The sequence below is a fragment of the Tubulanus polymorphus genome, chromosome 4, assembly GCF_964204645.1.
Source record: "Tubulanus polymorphus chromosome 4, tnTubPoly1.2, whole genome shotgun sequence".
Taxonomy (NCBI): domain Eukaryota; kingdom Metazoa; phylum Nemertea; class Palaeonemertea; order Tubulaniformes; family Tubulanidae; genus Tubulanus; species Tubulanus polymorphus.
This window is the reverse complement of record NC_134028.1, coordinates 3,467,576-3,487,500: the sequence shown is the minus strand read 5'-3', so window position 1 is coordinate 3,487,500 and position 19,925 is coordinate 3,467,576. Positions and strand designations below refer to the sequence as shown.

The window sequence follows — 19,925 nt, the reverse complement described above, 5'->3', positions numbered from 1 at the left end:
CCTTATTTCATTCAGCAATGTCCTCCCGCGGTGGAGATATCACTAAAAACTTGCGCGGGTGTGTGTATATACGCATCGTACACAATTAAGAGATCATGTGCAAATATATGGCGATGTCTGGAGACATTAGTCCAGCTGTCAAAATGCCGGAAACCCGACACGTCTCGAAAAGCAATAACACTAAATCCGGGCTATACTTAATGGTGCAGCAATAAGAGCTGTTTAAGGCAAGGACAGGCTAAAATCAGCGGATACATGACAATAATACAAATCCATCATCGAAAACCGTGAAAGACCACATCTCGACGTGTAGCTTGTCGTTCGGAAGAGATATCGCCGAATCACCATTCCATGGCAAAACATTATTATGCCCATTATCGAAAATGTAAAAAATGGCTGCTGTTGATAGCAAAGCCGTCTCATTTGGAAGAAAGATAAGACAGGCGATTGACCATGGATTCTAGGTTAGGAGAAAACCGCACTCTTATGCAGTATGGAGTTGCTTCTATGGGCCGTCCATTGACTTTGAGTGATGACATTCTTTAACTCCCAATTAACGAGCTGTTTAGGTCCGGATCATCGTTGTCGCATACAATATATCTATAAATGTCGCAGGTCCGGCAGCGCATTTTGCAGCAGGCGCCATGACGCAAGTCGTGGATCACGTATATCACTTCTGGTCCGTGGGGTTCACATTTCTTTTTCCGCTGACGCAATATCGGTGGCACATGGGCTCGATATATTACCATTAACGACAGCGGGAGACTTCCCAGACTCCTCATACCAACGACAGTTATTGATATACATTCGCCTAAGAACGGGATAAAATTCGAGGCACATATTCTCATATTCGTTGCTGGTGGCAGCAGCGGCGGCGCGCCATGTCTTAAAGCTCTTCGCCATCAGGGGGGTACTATAGTGACGTATACCGACTTCGATTTGTAGTCACTTCTTACCACGTTTTTTATGCAGTTGAATTATTGATGTCAAGAGACCGTCTTATCTTCTGAATCATTGAGGACTTGCCATCGAGCAAAATAAAACCTTGGACGATAACTTTAACTCGCAAACCCGGTTCGATTGAGCGACACAGCGGGATAAGGTTTAAATAACGCGTTGGGTACAGTGAATGTTGGGTACAGCATGTGACTAACAGATATATTTGTGTGAGGGGTTAAAGCATTGATAGATATTTTTTTGAAATTTTATTTTGCCGATGAAATTTTATTTTGCAACGGCAACGCTCGTCCAGTCACTTCGTGTTTTGATAGCTGCATTTGACTCATAACCGAGAGGTGGTGGGTTCGAATCCCAGCGAGACCATGCTTTTTCAGCGTCTCCCGACTCACTGATTAAACAAAAGTCAATCAATTCACAGTTCAGAGAATTTCCAACACGCAAATGTCTACGTTCTCATGTCGGGAAAAGCGTTTGATGGCCTTCGTAGTAGAGGTCACATTGGTAACGCTACATTATGTTGTCTCTGGCTATTTGTCAGTCTGACAGCCACACAATTAGTGTCCAAGGAGGTTCGGTTTGATGGAAAAGGAAGTGGCGATCCCTTCTTGGGCGCGTGATACATCACTATCGTATATTCAGCGTCACGATTACCTTTTTGATGTTGTCGATAACCTTTGTCCAGCCCGTGTTCACATTTCCTAAACCGGTGAAATAATCTTCCATCACCATATTTTTTCAGAGAAAGAACAAATTCATATTACCACGAGTAATGGGTTTTATCACGTTTTCAATGGAACAGTTACGCGAAGAATCAATTTTTAATCTTCTTATCGGAAGGAACTCTTTCCGATCCGTCTGATTTTCTTGCTTCACACCTTCTGGCAGACGAAGACTAATTTGCATCGATTTCACGGTGATCGATAGTCAGAGAAGTCTGTTCGGAATTTAACTCGCGTTGTATACGTACCAGAGACAATTCTTCCATTCCACCAACGAAACGTATTTTTTTCTATGTTATGTACAAACATGAGATGTATGTAACGAAGTAGGGCGTGGAAGAAAATTATGTCCCGCGATCCGCGAAGTGGAAATACATTGCTCGTTATGGGCTACATCGATGTCAGTAGTTCTTCTTCAACATTTTGATCTTGGGAATAGGGAATTGTCCCTCCTACTTATTTGGTTTATTGATTGACTTTGATTGATTCAAATTGGTATCCCTTACAAATCAACCACACCTGCTGGGAATGAAACAAGGGGTTTGATTTTGAATCGAAATGCAGATAATGTCGGATGATCGGTAGAATTTCTTGTCCTAATTGAATTAGAAATTTCGGTTCCGGTTCGTGTTACAATCTTCCAACCAGTCTGGACCGGATCCCTGGACCTTTTCGAGTCGAGCTGCTACGTCTTGAGAAATGTTCGGTATTTGCCGCGTGAACGGTATATAGAACGTTGCAGACAAAATAACCGAATCAACGATGTCAGGATAAAATCAAAATTAATCACACTTCGAATGGGAAAGTCCTCGTTATGGGAACTTGAGAAAAACACCGTCATCGTTCATGTTATAAATATTTTATGCCACTCACACATAATTCAAACACATGATGAAGACGTTATCAGGACGCGTACTATTTATACGACCATTTTGACAGCTAACAACTATACATAAGGGTAATAAATAAAAGATTAAGTTGGCCATTTCGTTACCTATTATGAGAACTAATTTACCGGCATCAGACAGACGAATCGATTTTTCATCTTGTTTACAAAAATACCACCATACGCGAAATAGGAAAAACTGATGAGACATGAGTTGAATACACTACGGAGGACTGTTATATACTGACGATAGAATCGGAAGATTATTCGCTCCAAAAACAGTATAATTCATGCGAGTTTCACGACGCGCTATCTTTGTAATACATAATATGTAATAGAAATATGCTTTTCCAATGAATGTACTAAATCACCCAACCTCTTGAGCCACTGCATCGAATATATCAATTTGATACCAAAGAAAGCCACTTTCTACCTCTATGATTTGAAATTTGATGACACTTCACTCTTTCTTGACCAAGATATATTTTGCGTGCTCGTTGAATGACAGCGACCGACGGTAGAACTTTTTTTTTCTGGAATGCGATACGAAGCTTCTTCGTATGCCAATAATCAGTACGTGGAATTAGCATGATCAGCGCGGCGGTCGGTCGAGGCTGTATCAGCGACTGAAAGCCGGTTCAGCACGACAAGAAAAACATCACAGATATGATATCCGTCGATATGAACTTACAAACTATTCCGACGGTTTGTGTAAATAAGAACTGCTGGTTGAGCAGTAATGGAAGTGGTAAGTAATAACTATTGCTGATGACCAGCTGATGGTTTTTGTTGTATTCACGTGAAGAAAAAATACAGAGATGCAGGTTTTCGGTTCGCGAGGAGATTTACAACCACGCGATTATCATGTGTGGATTATATCACGAATTGATGACACGATATTTCGCACGCTTTCGCCAATCCTAACGATTTGGAGAAATGTCGGTCAACTAACGCAGTTCCAATAGTGGATTACACGGCAAACGGCGATCCGTGCCAATAAAACTCAGGGGCGGATCCAGCCATTGAATTTGACTATATTCCTTAAGGTTTTGCTCTATGATGCCGACGGCAAAACTCATCAAAGGGGGTTTGCGGTTCCTCCTCAAGAAGGAATTGAAAAATGACTCCATTTCCTTGTATTTAAAGGTATTCTGTTTGATTAGTTACTTATAGAAAATATGTTATTCACGTTTTTCTGACTATATTCTGGAATACAGTGGAATATAGCTCGGATCCGCCCCTGAAACTATCTGTAAAAACAGACAGATTGTGTATAACTCGGAGATTTTCAATTATCCCAAACCTATGCCCGGTTTTATTGAATATGATATGGCGGGTTGCATTGACTTCCGGTGGCGAGATAACATCGCTGAAAACCACCTCCGCGCATTCCGAACAGACTCGCTATCATCGAGGAAATAGTCACCCGGGGAAAAGACATTATTATTTTTCGATCATCAAGCGAAATAAGCTTTTCATTAAACCTGTCATTCTCAGGAATTCAAGCAAACACGAAGGATAAGCCGACACTTTTTCTCATATGCCCGCAGCGCCGTTTCAGTGACACGTGAAATCATACCTGTTTACTACTCACAACTAAAAGGCAGGATGGTGTTGGTGTTTGATGCATCACATTAAAAGCGGACGAGCATTTATATACGTATTTAGTTTTATTCGGTGAACCGCGTTACTACATTCAAAGCGATTGAATTGAGTTTGTGCTGAGAATCGGACGTAGTTTATCAGCTCCTCGGTGAAGTGTGTTCATACGGAGAAAGTAAGCCGTCATTCACGGCGATGATTATAAGAATATTTGTAGTGATGATGTTCCCCCGAGGACAATAACAGTCGTCCTTTATTCCGCCCCAGTAACACTAACATAATTGTAGCAATTACGGCATTGACACCGTTTGCACTGGCAGCCAGAATCCAATAACTAGACAACATTCCAGCTCAAATACAATACGAAAGACATGATTATCAACGTGTGATTAGGTTTAAATCGCCGATAGTGTTTATTGGCCATCGGGATGTTCAATAGCTGCCATCTCATTCGGTATGATTTGAGATGAAATGTTGAACGACGATTCGGCTGCAGTTCGAGTTGTCAATATTTATGATTCAATCTGGATAGAATAAGGCATGGGAACGTTTTCCGTCCGCCCCTGCTCGTCGTCGTCACGCCACTATTGACTGTAGCACGATTCTTATCAATTACATCACGAAAATATTCATAATCCGAAATGAATTCTACGTGATCAGAATATAAGCACACAGGTCCATGTATATTATAGTTGTGTCATGATCTGATGTACGGACATGTTCATTTGCAAAGGTCTTGACTTTTCAGTCACTTTGGAAACAAACCCATTCACTTGCCACAAATTACAATTTACTATTCACTGTGCCCCACATTTCGATGTTTTTTAACGTCGTTTTCTCGTGTAGCTAGCGAATCATTTGCACAATTTATACGGAGTTCTGAGAAGGCGGTCGTTACACGGTACTGCGGGTGATTGCATTGGAATAATGTATAATAGAATAGACAGAAAAGGAACGCACGTAGAATGATGTACTAATCATTTTAAGCAGCTTGTAGACAGACACATTTGCCCGACTTCGATACTGTTCTTCCTTCTACGGAAGATAAGACTAAAGCCATTGTTGTCAATATTTCCCAACGTTCCAGACATCGATTAGAACATACACGTTCAGCAGAAAGTGCACTGAGTAACGACGAAAGAAAACAATAAATAACCAACATCTGCGTAACCGTTTGATTTTCTAAACCTGAAATAATCGAAGCAAGGTTTAGCTAAAAAAAAGCTACGAGTATATATTGGTACATAATACATTTCTCGTCAAAGATGATTTGCTACATACGACATTAGACATTCGATATACGTATGCTGTATAAAATTCAATTACTCATTCATTCTAAAGGCATTATCTACACAAAATAGAAAATAGATTCTACTTCTAATTGAGCCCCGAGAAAGACTTGCTTTGATTGATCATTTTTGCAATAGTTTCAGAAATTAGTGGCCTTGGGCGCGGGCACGTATTAGATACATTTTGTCATCATGTTCGCAATCGTTTAAAACTGAAATACCGTCCAGCAGCAGCGGTGGAACATGGTTTTGGTTGATTTATAAATCAGCGGTGAAGCCAGAGGAAGCGTTTCGTTGGGTTCTGTTACTGATTGATAAAGCAACATCGATTCTTCATAATATCACGGGGAAGTTCGTAGCGCGGAAAAAGCCCATCATGACGCAGGCGAAACTCGATACCGTCGGATAAACCCAATTAATCAACCAACCCAGGGAGTTACCAGTTCGGGGTACCGACCGACCGAAAACAGTCAGTCGCACCGTCGTTCCGGCAATGGAATTGTTGTTTTACTTGCGCCGCGTATTTGAAAGACGCAGGAAACGAACGTGTCGGAAATTAGAGCGCCGATGAACAACCACTAACGACTTCCGGTGTGGAGACGCGATCTCGATCAATTCGCGAGTGTGAAATAAGTTAACGCCGAGATAATTGTAACCACTCGTAAAACACGTCATAGAGTTTGGTGACAGAACACGAGAATGAGATACCTTATAGACTTGATACGATGATTTACGTTTCGAGCAAAAGATGTAAGGGTCAGCTAAAATTTGATACCGAATTTTATCATCTAAAAAATGAAGGACTTGGGACGTAGAAGCCTAATGCGTATATATTGAATAATATATGAATAAGCTTAATGTCAAGTCATACAAGACACTTAGACTGGTAGAATTATGTAAGTATAACGTCAACCTTAGGAGTTAAGGAGTTACATACACAAAATTAAAATTGCTTCAATTGCTTTGAGGAATGAAGAACTGAGGAAGGAATGTGATATCAACAAACCTCCCCTGAGAAAACAAGTTTATCTTTGAGGGCCATCGAAATTAATTTGAAGTGATTGATGCGTTTTCTAGATTGTTTCGTTTGGCGAATTCAATTCTCATTGATAATTCTAACTTTTTGAAAGCGAGTGAAAAAAAACAAGAATGCTGTGTACAACAACACTATCGAACAGTGATATTATGAAACTGTTTGTATATATGAACGAGATGATTAAGCAGTAATGGCGCAGCTTCTCTCTGGCGTAATCTACTGCAAACCAGAGCCACAAATGATCTAATTTCGTCAAATAATTAGCTATCTTATTACGATGTTAGATTATTGTAAACGGGTAGGTATTCCCATGGGATATTCAACTTCAAAATATGGATTTAACGTACACACACTGCAACAACCGAGTCATTCGTTACATTGACCAGAGTTTCATCAAATTGTAAAGCATCCATGTTGGTTATATTTTCTATGCATCGAAAATATGATGTGTATTTATGCTTAAATTTTTGTGGGAATTCCCTTGTCGGTAGATTTACATATCGGTATGTGAAGAAATCTATGTGTATCTATGCGTGAAAGACGCATCGTTTTATATCATAAAACATATTGTATGCATATTTGTTGTCGTTCATTATGAGAGTGATCTTCTGCTTTGCGGTAACACCGCCAGTGATCATAAATAAAACCAAGCGCTTTATTGTCAATCTATCAATTTGCGTTGATTTACATAGAAATAAATATCCCTTTATACTTATATTGGTCTTATATGATATGTATATGATACGTTGGTATATTTAATGGAATTTATTTGCAGTAGATGCGATCGAAACTGAAGTCTTTGACACACCCGCGTCTAAGAAAAAATACAAATATATACATCCAGATATCTACTTTATAATAGACATTTAGGCCTACACCCGAGAAAACTTGAGAACGGATTTGTAGCTATAAATCTATATTTATCGTATAATGTTCTTAAGATGCTAAATTTTAGAATGTATTTGTCGTCGAAGAAACGCTAGACATATCTTCTACTGATTTAATATACAACAGACGTAGAAATGGCTGCGTTAGTCTTCTCAGTAGTGCGACAAGCTCACACATTTTTACTGATTGCATTCAAGCCACCTGCTTATATGGCTATGAGGAGAGATCTTCTTTTAGTCGACTTTTAGTCGTTTGTCAGTCCGTGTCTGTGTGGTCTGGAAGCGTTTTTGTCAATGAAGGCAATAAACTGAAACTGAAACTGATTCGTTGCAGCAGCAGCTGTTGCGACGGTGACCTATCGAATATGTAGCTCATCATATCGTGCAATTTACTAAGCTAATCCTAATGAATTCGGCCCTTCGAAAAAACCCCGTACAGTCGTAGTTATTATTTACAATATCTATTTATACAATGTATGATATTTTTCGTGCGTCAGCCGAATAAATCGGCGGTATTTTCTATATATCCAATCCGTCGTCCAGGAAATCGGCCAAAATAATTCCTGTTGCGAGTGTCTTAGGATTTGGCGCGAAATAGGTTATTGATAGGCGGTAATTAAATTCGGACGATGTTCTACAACATTGCAGAAACACGGTAGATTCTATTACCAGCACGCGCGTCTTTCCGATCTAGATTATTCTTAAGGACCACGCGACCTTGAATTCGATTCAATTTACTTTTACAGCTGAATGTATCCTAGTAGAATTAAGCGCAACTTTTTTCTGCAATGTTAGAAATTGGTTTTAAATTGTACCGCACATGATTGGAAGATTGCGATATTACTTGGAAAACGTTCCATATTGACGAATTTCAAGTGAATCTTGAATGAAATAACTGCTACATTGAAATGTACATTAGTTATAGAAGCGCGGCAATATATGTCTAAAGTCATTCTGACGAGAATTCCTTTAACGAAACTTCATATGATGAACACCGAATTCGAATTGTCAACACTTCTTAACTTCTGCAGCCATTTACGAGCTCTGAATATATCTACATTATGTCGATACTGTTGAATGGAAATACGTCAAATCAGCATCCGTACTGACTGAAAAACAGCTCGGCCAGAAACGATGCCAAAATTATTCTTCATCAAGCTTCGATTCGAGCAACCAGTGACAAGGCCACCGAATAACTACCAATACTGCGTAAAAAGTATCAAGGTTTCACATATGGTGTCTGGTATTTTTGTAGCGCATCTTGCGATGCGTGTATATTCAACATGTTGCTCGTACACCTGCTAGATAGCAGGATGCGACCAAGCGCGCAGCTACTTCGGGTAACTTAACAATAAGATCAATCGACCGAGAAACGAAGCTCAATCGCCCGCATCAGCTGTTTTTTTTATCTATGATTCGGTTGGTTTTTGTAAGAGAGACATGTTCGCTGCCAGGGCAATAATTATCGGTGCATGGCTCGTGTCAATTTGAGAGATTACGTCTGGAGTTGTTGCTTCCCTATTCGCACTATTCATCATCGCTCCCTTTTTTATCATGACCGGCTCACCCTAACCGAACCGAAACTTAGTTCTTTGTCAATATGGGGGAAGCAAGAGTGTCAGAAGTAGGTTTGTTTCGAGTTTTGTCATCTCAGAACGAAATGTTCTTCGAAATTTTTTCGAATGTGTTAAGTATATTCACAATCTTAACAGACATTTCTTAAAGGAAAAAATTTTGATATTCTTTCCTCGCAGCATTTCCTTTGAAAAAGTGTTTGATCAAAGCCGAATGATCGATGTCTCTCATAGTGATGTAATTTATTGTCTTGGATTTAACCGACCGGACGATACGACACCAAAAGTCCTGAATACAAATCGAACTCAAAGCGCGGTTTCTCTGAATCATTTTACAGATTGTTGTTGTTCCGACGTTTTCAAGTCAAGAACGGAGCAAAATATGATGTATTAGCTGATGGTGTATGGATTAACGGTAGGTCATACTGGACCCTATTATCTATTCTTTTATTTCAACTTCGATGTTCTAATCATCAATTTGCATTGAGTAATTCATGAATCTTTCGCATTCGAAAACCATGTTCTAAGTTTCCCTACTTTGGTTCACACGTAATATATGATATGTTGTATCAATAGAAATAAGCTGTCCTTTCAAGATAAATCAATCAATGTTATTGCAATATCGAGGAAATAGAAAATAAAACTGTTAGTTTAGGTTTTCCTGTTGGTTTATCAGCTATGAGCGCAGCTTGTGTTAATTGTCGATTGAACGTTGGTTGGAATACCTACTGATGATAATAATCAAAAGCGAGACGTCGTCGCCAGTATCACATACCTTACTGAAAATAAATTCTGCTCAACCGGGACTCGTGTTTTTTAGCACAAAAATGGTGATTTCCCATACGCTATGGGTTTAGGAACTGAACTTTTGCAAATCAAACTATTCTTGGTATAAATTCGTATGTTGTATATATACGTGAACATAATGTTTTCCGAAATGAAACTTGATGCGTTATCTATTTGGGCGAGTAAATGTCAGAGTTCAAGACGAAATGTCGCCGCACCGCAGATGAACAATTTCATATATTGTATACGCCGCTCATGGGAGGATTAAATGACACTATCTATCACAGCACTTGTATCTAGCTGTCAAAAATACATTTTACATTTTATCACACGAATGGGATCTGTCGTGTCACTCGTGCGAATTTCATATTCAATATTTCAAATCGATTCGGGTGAAATATCCGTCAGACTATGAAATCTAATTGGAACGAAGGAAAAAAGGACTAAACGAAAATATGGTCAAATTTCAAAGAGAGGCGAACGTTCTATCAAACAATACAGAATGGGGAATGGAAGGTAAAATGATGGAGGACAAAAGTAGATATACGTAGTTCTAGGAAGTATGTTCAAAGGTTACATATTCCCAGCGTTGACCAGCGCCAAAACGAATGAGTCATGCGATTTCATTTATTCATAAAACCGAGTTACTTAAGCGTCTAGTCTTGATAATATAGTGTTCGGTATATTTCGTGTAGTTTTCCGTCTCGAGATCGATTTGCAAGTCAAACGAATCCCGCAACAAACAGGTGTCCGGGGATTCGGTCATATACGCGATATGAATTATTCACTTTCTAACGACGGCGCTGCTGCGGCGCGGATGGCTCCAGACGCCGCCTTCCTCCGAGAAACCCGCTGTATAATGGGCCGCAATAACCACTGATCCGTCGCAATCATGTATACTTTTCTTCGATAATAACGATTACTGATAAGAAATATCAGAAAGATGCTGACAGCTACACTGATAAACCGATTCGTTTAATGGACTGACAGGGAAACGTGGCGGATCACTTCCTCCTAATCGAATATAGAGAGCTCTGGAAATAGTTTCGGCTTTCTAAGATAAAGATCTATATGTATGTGACCAGTTTACGCAATAATGACCAATTTAAGGGGACAGTTACTGATATGAAGAGCGAGCGCTAAAGCCGAGAACCGTTGTTTGCCCTCCCGCCCAAGAAAATGTTCTTCGCATCGAGTGATTCCCTTAATTCACCCATTTGTAGATTAAGGCCATGCTGCTTGGAGTCGTTCGTGTTTCCTGTCTCAGAATCATTTCGAAAAATCAGGAACGTCCGAAATAATTATTCATCGCGCGTATAAGAATATCTGCGAGAATTGTGTTTGTTAAACTATATGCTGCACATGGTCGTATCCGCTGAAGGCTGAACCTGGTCGGTAATTATGCACCAGACCCGGCTAATTTGGAGGCGACGGTTATTCCCGGGACGAGAGTAAACTATCACGCACAGCGAATAGAAGTTTGTTCGACTGGATGCAGGTGGGATTTCATGGCATCCCGATGAGGTGCGAATTGTCTCCATCTTGACGATGTAGTCTGGGGATTTATACTGACTGACTAGCAAATTGAATGAGTTACGCGATGTGTCCTTATATCTTTCTCATAGCTGTTCTTGAGCGTCAGGCAACGACATAACGAGGGATCTAAATGTCAGCTAACTCGATATATGCAGAATGTTGGCATCAAGAGCGCCACTGAACGTTGCTCCAATGGGCAACTCCCACTAACGTACCCCGCAATAGTTGGGTCCTGATGAGCTCTGCTGGATGAGCTCTGCTGGTCCGCCCCAGTAACGCACCGTGGATAAACGAATAGGTTTATCAATTATCTATCAACTATCATTATATATTAGTCATTAACGTTAAAACACATTTGATATTTTACGTATATATACACATGATATCGCTTATGATAAAAGTTGTAAACGATGATATATTCCCAGCATTACAAACACTCGTCCATTCTTTCCAGGGAGCAGCTCTCTCGCTCTGACGTTCGCATCTCTCAACCTTGTTTTCGATGCATCTCGTAAGCGATTATTGTATACGTGACCAAGTTATACATAGGCAAATAGTTTGTTACTGTCGTAGCGTTTAAGTGTTGCCAGAATGGACTCAAAAGCTGATTACTTAATAACACTAAGGCTTCGACATAAAGCGCACAAGCACACTTGAAAGCCGACATGGCCAACGGATAAGAAGCCGGCGTATCACCCGCAAAACCTCTCAAACGATAATAACCTGCACAGTTTACTGCAAGGTTCCACCGTGTATCCACTGATCCCCTCTTCATCCCGCTACTCACTATGCACATAGAACAATTAGTACATTTCAAAGGGGAGCATTCTAGGAAAGCATCTTTTGGTGGCATATTCATATGTCCTAATATTTTTTTTTATTTTTGTTTACGAATGTAAGTTTTAGGCCAAACTTACAGTAATGATCCCCCCTATTTAAATCAATATTGTGGCATCCTGTATCGCATTCAAAAGCTTTCATTAAAACAGTAAACTCTACTGCATTTATGCTGACTATAAAAAGGCTTTCGATAGCATTTGGCAAAAAGCACGCATAAATTAATTAATAAAGGGGGGTATTAGAGGTAAAGTGCTCAACGCTATCTATAATATATATCAAGGGATCAAGTCCTGTGTTTTCTCTAATGAAACAAGGTCAGAATTTTCAAGGGGGTGACACAAGGTGGGAATCTCTCTCCAATATTATTTGCAATATTCTTAAATGACCTGGAAAATTATTTACTCAAACATCTATAATATTTTAAAACCCGTGCAGTAAGCTAATTGTGGAGCAATAAATTAAACTGTTAACTGTACCCTGTAGATTTCCTCGATTCGGACGAATGAAACAATCATAGATGTAATATATCAATTATATACGAATTGACCGTTAAGTTGTTAATATCACGTAATTAGTCGTGATATAAAATCGAAGTAAGAATTTTCGTGGATTATACCCGGACAACAACTATGGTACCACAGTGCTCGTGGATTCATTAACTCGCACGTTAAGTAAATAATCACACTTCGCTAATTTGACAACAACGATGTAGGTAAATACGACTGGGTGTCTGTCTGATGGCTGATCGGCTGGTAATATCCGGTCAGGCTCGTTCGTGCAAGTGGCTCATTAGCACGTTCATCAGCATTCGTCCACGCAATTAGCATCGGTCAATTGACTAGTTTGCCGTATCGTAAAGGCTCGGTGATTATTCGGTTGATATTCACGAAACCGATTTTGAAACGCGTAAAAGGTCGTTCGTTGTTGAAGCCGGGTATAGGCCGACTCGCGGCCCGACCTCGTCAGCGATGCTAGTGTCAGCGACGGTTTGCGACTAGTCTGCGGCTGCCAACCGGCACCATACACTAGTAAACTCCGCTTATGTAGTCATCGTGTGTCTGTGTTTTTTCCACCTCTGGGTGATGGATTAATTCGAATCTCACATGCAGACGATGTCGCGAAAGAGATGGTTTGGTAATTGTGGCTCCCTGTACCACTACCAATCGAAGCGACCACGAAGTGTCTAAATGCCCATATGGTACGGCGTGAATTTGCCCCCCTACCTGTCTGAGCAGACCTTGCCACAAAACAGCGAATCCCTATTGCAACATGGAAAGATCTCCTTATCGTTTGGATGACACTATGTTCTTTGACTCAGAAGATCCGATCGAAACGCTGGAGTCATAGATCGCTATTTTAACCATCAACCGACTAACGTCAGCGGTCTTTATTATACAGCGCTGCTTCGGTTAACGGATGTTTTATGAGTTCATTTAGACAGCAAGTTGCGTCGTCTTTCATCCGAGTCTGGCTTCGTATAATAAATGCGAGAGCCCGGAATACTAAACGGCACCACCGATACGCATCCCGCCGACATATGTAATTTCACCAGGATTCAGTATAATTGGTTGCGCTGATAAACAGCGGAGTTTATTAGGCAATAAATCCGGAATTTACGCGTATTTTGTGTTAATAAGATTTAAAGCAGCGCTCGCAAGTCTTCGCCTCAGGATTCCGCTCATTATCGTGACATATATATTATATACTGCTTTTGTCCACTATAGTTCGCTGACCCCCAGAGACGCTTCATGGAAATCGAGGTTTTCTTTGAAACGATGAGGAGAGAATCCCACAATGATAATAAAAAGTCCGAAAATGAAACTTCGAGATAGTAGTTTATTTCAACGTTTCGACTATATCCTAATAATCATCTTCAGGAATAATTAGGATTATTAGGATATAGTCGAAACGTTGAAATAAACTACTATCTCGAAGTTTCATTTTCGGACTTTTTATTATCATTGTGGGATTCTCTCCTCATCGCGTCAACACGGATATAGTGTTCTACCAATCGTGATTTCTTTGAAACAGTCGAATTGCTGTTTAATGCCCGAGATCTGATTTGGCGTTCGTGACGATGACGTATTAGACATTTAGTAGATTCTGAATATTTAACGAGGGTTACACGTTCTAATCAACGAACATAAAATTGCATCAACCCGATGCGAGTATATATTTCACGATCAAACTGTGAATGTCGGCGGTCGGAAACGAAACGGCCGACGAAACGATTATTTTCGGCTTCAAATTGATATTTACGAAGGCGCTAACGTGCCGTCGAGTTGTTGATTTCGTACGGCGCGTCCTACGGGGCGTTTGTCGCTGTCAAACGAGGCGACAGCCGGGGCCGACTCAGATGAGAATTTATCGCGTTATAGTTCACGCCACGTGATACCATCGGCAACGATCGTTGTCGTAACGTGTCCGGACGCTAATAAGAAATCGGTCGTAAATCACGACTGATTAAATTCTTCGCTTCGCCCGCTCGCCGTAAAACGACGACCGGCAAAACTGTATGATCAACGCTTTCATTATTCTTAAAATCTTAATTACTGGAACCGAGATGTAGATCACTGTCGACAAGACGCTTCATCTTCAGAATTTCACGAGTGGATTTGTGGTAAAATTGATCGCAAGATTCCGTTACGCAAATTGTTTGACGACGCTCGCAAAACTGTCGATCGAAGCCACTTAAAATCGAACCTGTTCTGAATAATAAACGGTCGAACTTGTGAAAGAATAATCTGGGATTTCTGGCGAGTTCTCAGAGATTCCGACAATATCCAACCGTCGGTTTTACGCGTGGAAGCGACCAGAAACCGACGATTACTCGCAATTCAGCTAGGTATAAGCTCGCGCGCAGCAGCGATGCTTTGGGAAGATAACGAATTTTCATCCGGTTTATTGACTAACTCAACGCAAAGGTTAATAGCGTTGCCAGTCAGTCAATTCCATCTCATCAATGATGTGAATACTGCAGCAGATCGAGCAATACCTCGGCTCTCGGGTTTTAATCTCTCCCTATCGACGTACGGTTCGAGTTTCGAGCCTTTTTGATTAATCTATCGGCCGCCTGAACGGATCGGATCGTTTACTAGAACGTTACGTGTGCACTTTTTTACGACAATACGTTTGGCGCCGAATTGGCTTTACGTTCACGAAAAGCCACTTAAAACTCGACATACATTGAATATGTATTATCAAACTTTATTTCATTTAGAATAAACTTATGACAAATAACAAACATAATTAACATTTATAGAGATGGAGGAATAACTTTTAACAATTTTTGACAATTATAACAAATAAAGAATTGATTAACAGCTTGAAGAACAGAGAATTTATTCTTCATTTTATAAGTTGGGATTCGAACCTCATGGCATCGCGAGAGACCTAGCAGAATGATGTTACCTTCGAGTTATAGTGTAACGGGGTCAGATTGCTATTCGTCCCTGGATGTATCGTCGACAGCAAAAACCCAACCTTATTGAATTGCCTAATGCATCATCGTGAAGTTTGAGCACTATCCAGGCCACGGTTTTGGACAGAAAAACCAAAGAGAGTGAGTGAATTGAGCATGGCAGCTTCGCGGGTTCGACATATCATCTGAGTGCAAAGTTAATGGTATCACTGTCACGCGATTACATAGGGTCGAGCATTCGCGAACTTGTGTTCTGTACTCTTTTGAAATCCGTGCGAAGCGGAAAGAAAGGAAATTGCTTAAAAATGAGCATACAGCATTCGAAGAGGCCATTTCTTTTTTGCGATCATTCTGTCTGCCTTCTCCTCAGTCCTCCGCAGATGGACGTAATCTCAGCCACAAGTGAAATGGTATCTATGGTACTTGACGCCAGAAAACGTCTCTATAAACAGCTATAAAGGCGCTCTTGACGGGCTGATAATGTCGCTTAATGACGCAAGGCGGTCATAGGAAACAATTGGTCGATTATCAGAGGCGCCCGTGAATAGAGATGGGTAGATTACAGGAAGGTGCTTTTGAAATGCCTGGTTTATTTAGAAAACGCTTGTGAACTTGACTTGTCTCGTCGACTCTCAGCTCCAGTCCCTACTTAACATATTTCACCCAGAGTGTCAGTGGTTCCCCTTCTACTTCTCCTTTATATTCTTCCACAAAAACCCTTTAATCGATGACCATCAATACTGAGGTCTAAATTCCAAGATGCAGCGAATTGTTAGACTCTTAATGTTGTTGTGGTTTGATGTATCTGTCAATTTCGGGTATTTTTTCTCAATAATGGCCTCTTAGATACTTTGACTAGTCGTCGATGATGCTACAGAACAGCCCTTCAGGCGCTGAATATTGCCTCGGAATATAATACCAGACCATACAATTCTGCGAAAGTTTAAGAGGCACTTTGTGACGACCCCCAAGAGGCCATCCATACGTCCCTTACATCACCAGACGTCATTTGATGCCACTTTCGCTAAAATTGATCATCTCAGAATTTTTGCCTGGGAGTGAGAACTCTGTCAATTAATCATTTGCGTCAAATAGTACGTGTGTTATAAAATATGCGTATATTTGACTCGATTCTCATTAAAACACTACAACGGCAGATTTCAAAATCTACTCGAGGAACCTTTCCAATCTTATTATCTATACAGTATCCGATGCGGATATTTATGTTATGATATCCTGGTTCGTAAAAATATTCCCAGCGGCTTCCGGAAAATGGACAAGTTTTAACGTCCGACATTCGTTAATTGATATACAATCACAACTCAGTTCGAAATTTGCTTTGGTGTTTACGAGTCACACGAATAGAAACTTGCAATATATTTGAGTCAGAGTAGAATAAAACAGTCTAATTCTTGTCAACTGTAAATAAACGAAAAATCTCACAATTGAATTTCATGCGATGAAATTCATTCTAGATAGTTTTGTTATCAGCACAGAGCTTCTATGCTGCGTTCATTGTGGTCATTCTGTTTCTGGTCATGGCACCTGGTGACGGCTGTTAGTCTGCAACCAAAACGTTGTGGTCTCATTTTGATGAATTGTATCGCACAGAATTCTTTTATTGTGCGACTATTTCATATATATTTGAGTCGTCTGTGCGAGGCGTGATTAAGTCTAGTATTCGCCACAGTTTCCAATGATTAGTCGTTCATTAGCTGGATACGTGTAACGAGTATTGAACGCGATGGATATTGAGGTTTACAGAAGACGGAATGTTCGTCATGATGGCTGTTTATCAATAAACAATGACCAGTTTATCGCGAACACTATGCCATAAGGGCACCAGCTTCTCTCAAACAGATGCGGCGGAAATGACGAGCAATTAATTTCACAAGGACATGCAGATTGTCCCATTAAAATGAAAATTTACCAAAATCCAATTATTTTCCCTTTAAAGAAACGCCATTAATAGAGTTTCGGTATGTTGCATAGGTGGATATTCAAATGGTAATTCGAATAAAAGATCCTTCGAGTTTGCAAAATTATGCTCGGTAGCTCCAAAATGCGATGTCGAATTCCTCACAGTAACAGAAAAATCTGTAGGCGAATTTCTCTAAATATTTTATTACGACGCATTCTATGTAGCGTTACTTAGTTCCAGTACTATTTCGCGGATGCAACTGTATTTACACGAGTCTCGAGATTACGTAGGAACAATGTTATCATTGTAGCCTTGTTGAAAATTCGTGGATATAACTGACTAGAACTGCTGTGCTGCAGTAATCCGATGAGCGATTTTTTATTTGCATCGAACCAGTAGAACTTAACAGTTTAAAGTTTTATCTTCATTTAAAGTTAAATTCGCTGAAACGTCGGAGAACTTTAATTAGTGGAATCTATTCCAACTAAATGATCGTCCAAGCGGTTGATGGCGTTAGTGATTCTTCGCCTTTTTGGGATTTCTAGAAATACAAAATTGCGTTATTTATACTCGATAGAAAGTCTAACACGTATTTACGTCTGAAACAAGAGTCGTAAATATTGTGTTTTACCGACTTTAAACCATCATCAAAGGCACAGAGCAAACTTATTACCTCACCTTACATAAACTGTATCTCTATTCGCGTAAATACATTCACTTTGTATTTGATACGTCAATGAACTTGGTAACATTGGTTATCAACTGTCATCGGCAAAAGCTGCTTCGAAAAATGCAGCCAGGAAAAATCTGGCATTTAATTGCTGAAAATAATCATTTTTTTCAAGCGAACAGTTTCCCGGATCCATTTATTCTGGTCACGCGATGCGTGTAGTTCTGTACTGTAAATATAAATGAAATGGTGGTTTTAGGTAATCCGTATTTTCGTTTTGTATCGAACTGAAATCATTGATGAGGAAAATGCATTCGAGTTTTCGAGAATTGGAAAACTTTCCCTATTTTACGAACAATCGAATGCGCAACATCGTTTTTTTCTTGTATCGTTTGCGAACGATGGTTGAAGAGAATACGACGTATCTGGTTTAGGCCTCTTAACGATCGTTATTCGCGTGTTTCAATTTTATTCCATCGCCGACGGACAAGAAGAGGGGGACGTGAAGGGGAAAACAGGGTCTGCACCGGTTAATTTGCGAGATACACGATATGCGCGATAAACGATTCATTCTAGGTAGGGTTTGGTTATTGATAAAACCCCCCGGAACACGAAAAACGATAATAGGATGAATTTCATACCGGCGAGCATTGTGTGTACATGATGTACAAATGGATATTTTTTCGGATCTTCTATTTAACGCTTGTGGCCGAGGTACGTGTACTAGCCAGCGTGTGATTAAAGAGTAAATATTGCTAAAAGGTATGAATGGTGGTTGGACTGGATGTTTAAACAGCGGGTAGTGATCAAGTCGCCATTTCGTTATTTCGGTTTATAGATGAAGCAGAAATTGAAAATGAGACAATAATCGGTTCAATTAAAAAAGGAAAAATTTACACCTAACCTATTTGTGTACGGTGTGTTTGTGTTCAATGAGGTACCTGAGCCTCGATCTCTGAGAGGCGGCCAAAAGGATTCGATCTCGGAACCTCCGCCCTCTATATGGCGATCGTTCTACCCGACCTTTAGTGCGGTGCTTGACTTTCATACGTATGAATACAGGAATCTCCAGATACGTCATTCACGCGGGAATCCCGCCGACTCACAGACGGATAGTTCAATCAGAACATAAATAGATGTTTGTTTTTCTTTTGGTTACAATAACCAAGCAACGAACGAAAATTCTGCTAGAACTTTTTACCCGACTATCTCATAACTGGTCAGTTTGTGTGTACTGTTTTCAATAGTAGATCATTTTCAACGAGTTTGGAATCTGAACGTAAACTAAACTGAATTTATTCGTTTCCAGATATTACATGTTATCGATGTTGCAAGCGTTTCGAGAAGAGACAACAACTTGTGAAAAATAAAAAACCGATCTTTATAACACAACTGTTTGAAAAGTTATTTGTTTTTCACAATATATCAGTTTGGAGTACGAAGAACTTGAGCCATTTTTTAATGCTCGGAAGTTTCAATCCCAGCTGATGCAGTATTTGGAAACCGACGCGAGATCATCGGAATAATCAACGGATATTTACAATTCAAATTCCGGCATGGAATAACGACCGCGTCCGAGTTAACCTTTCCGAAATCAGACAACATTTGAACTAATTACTCCACAATGGCAGGTGCGACTTCGAATAACGGTTTTCAGAATCGCAAATGTCAAGTAAATGTTCGAGTAAGTTATCAAAATAATGCCATACGATTGAGGTTTGAGACCAAACTCTGAGAACCAAAACTTCTGCTGAATCAAGATATATTGTGTATAGTTCCGCTATTAGTACGAAACTAC

General features: G+C 40.0%; 1 protein-coding gene across 1 annotated transcript in view; it reads left to right on the top strand.

Annotated features, from left to right (window-relative positions):
* Nucleotides 1-19,925, top strand: part of LOC141903557 (glutamate receptor ionotropic, NMDA 2B-like) — a 62,572-nt gene that overhangs the window by 15,583 nt on the left and 27,064 nt on the right. The window lies entirely within an intron of this gene.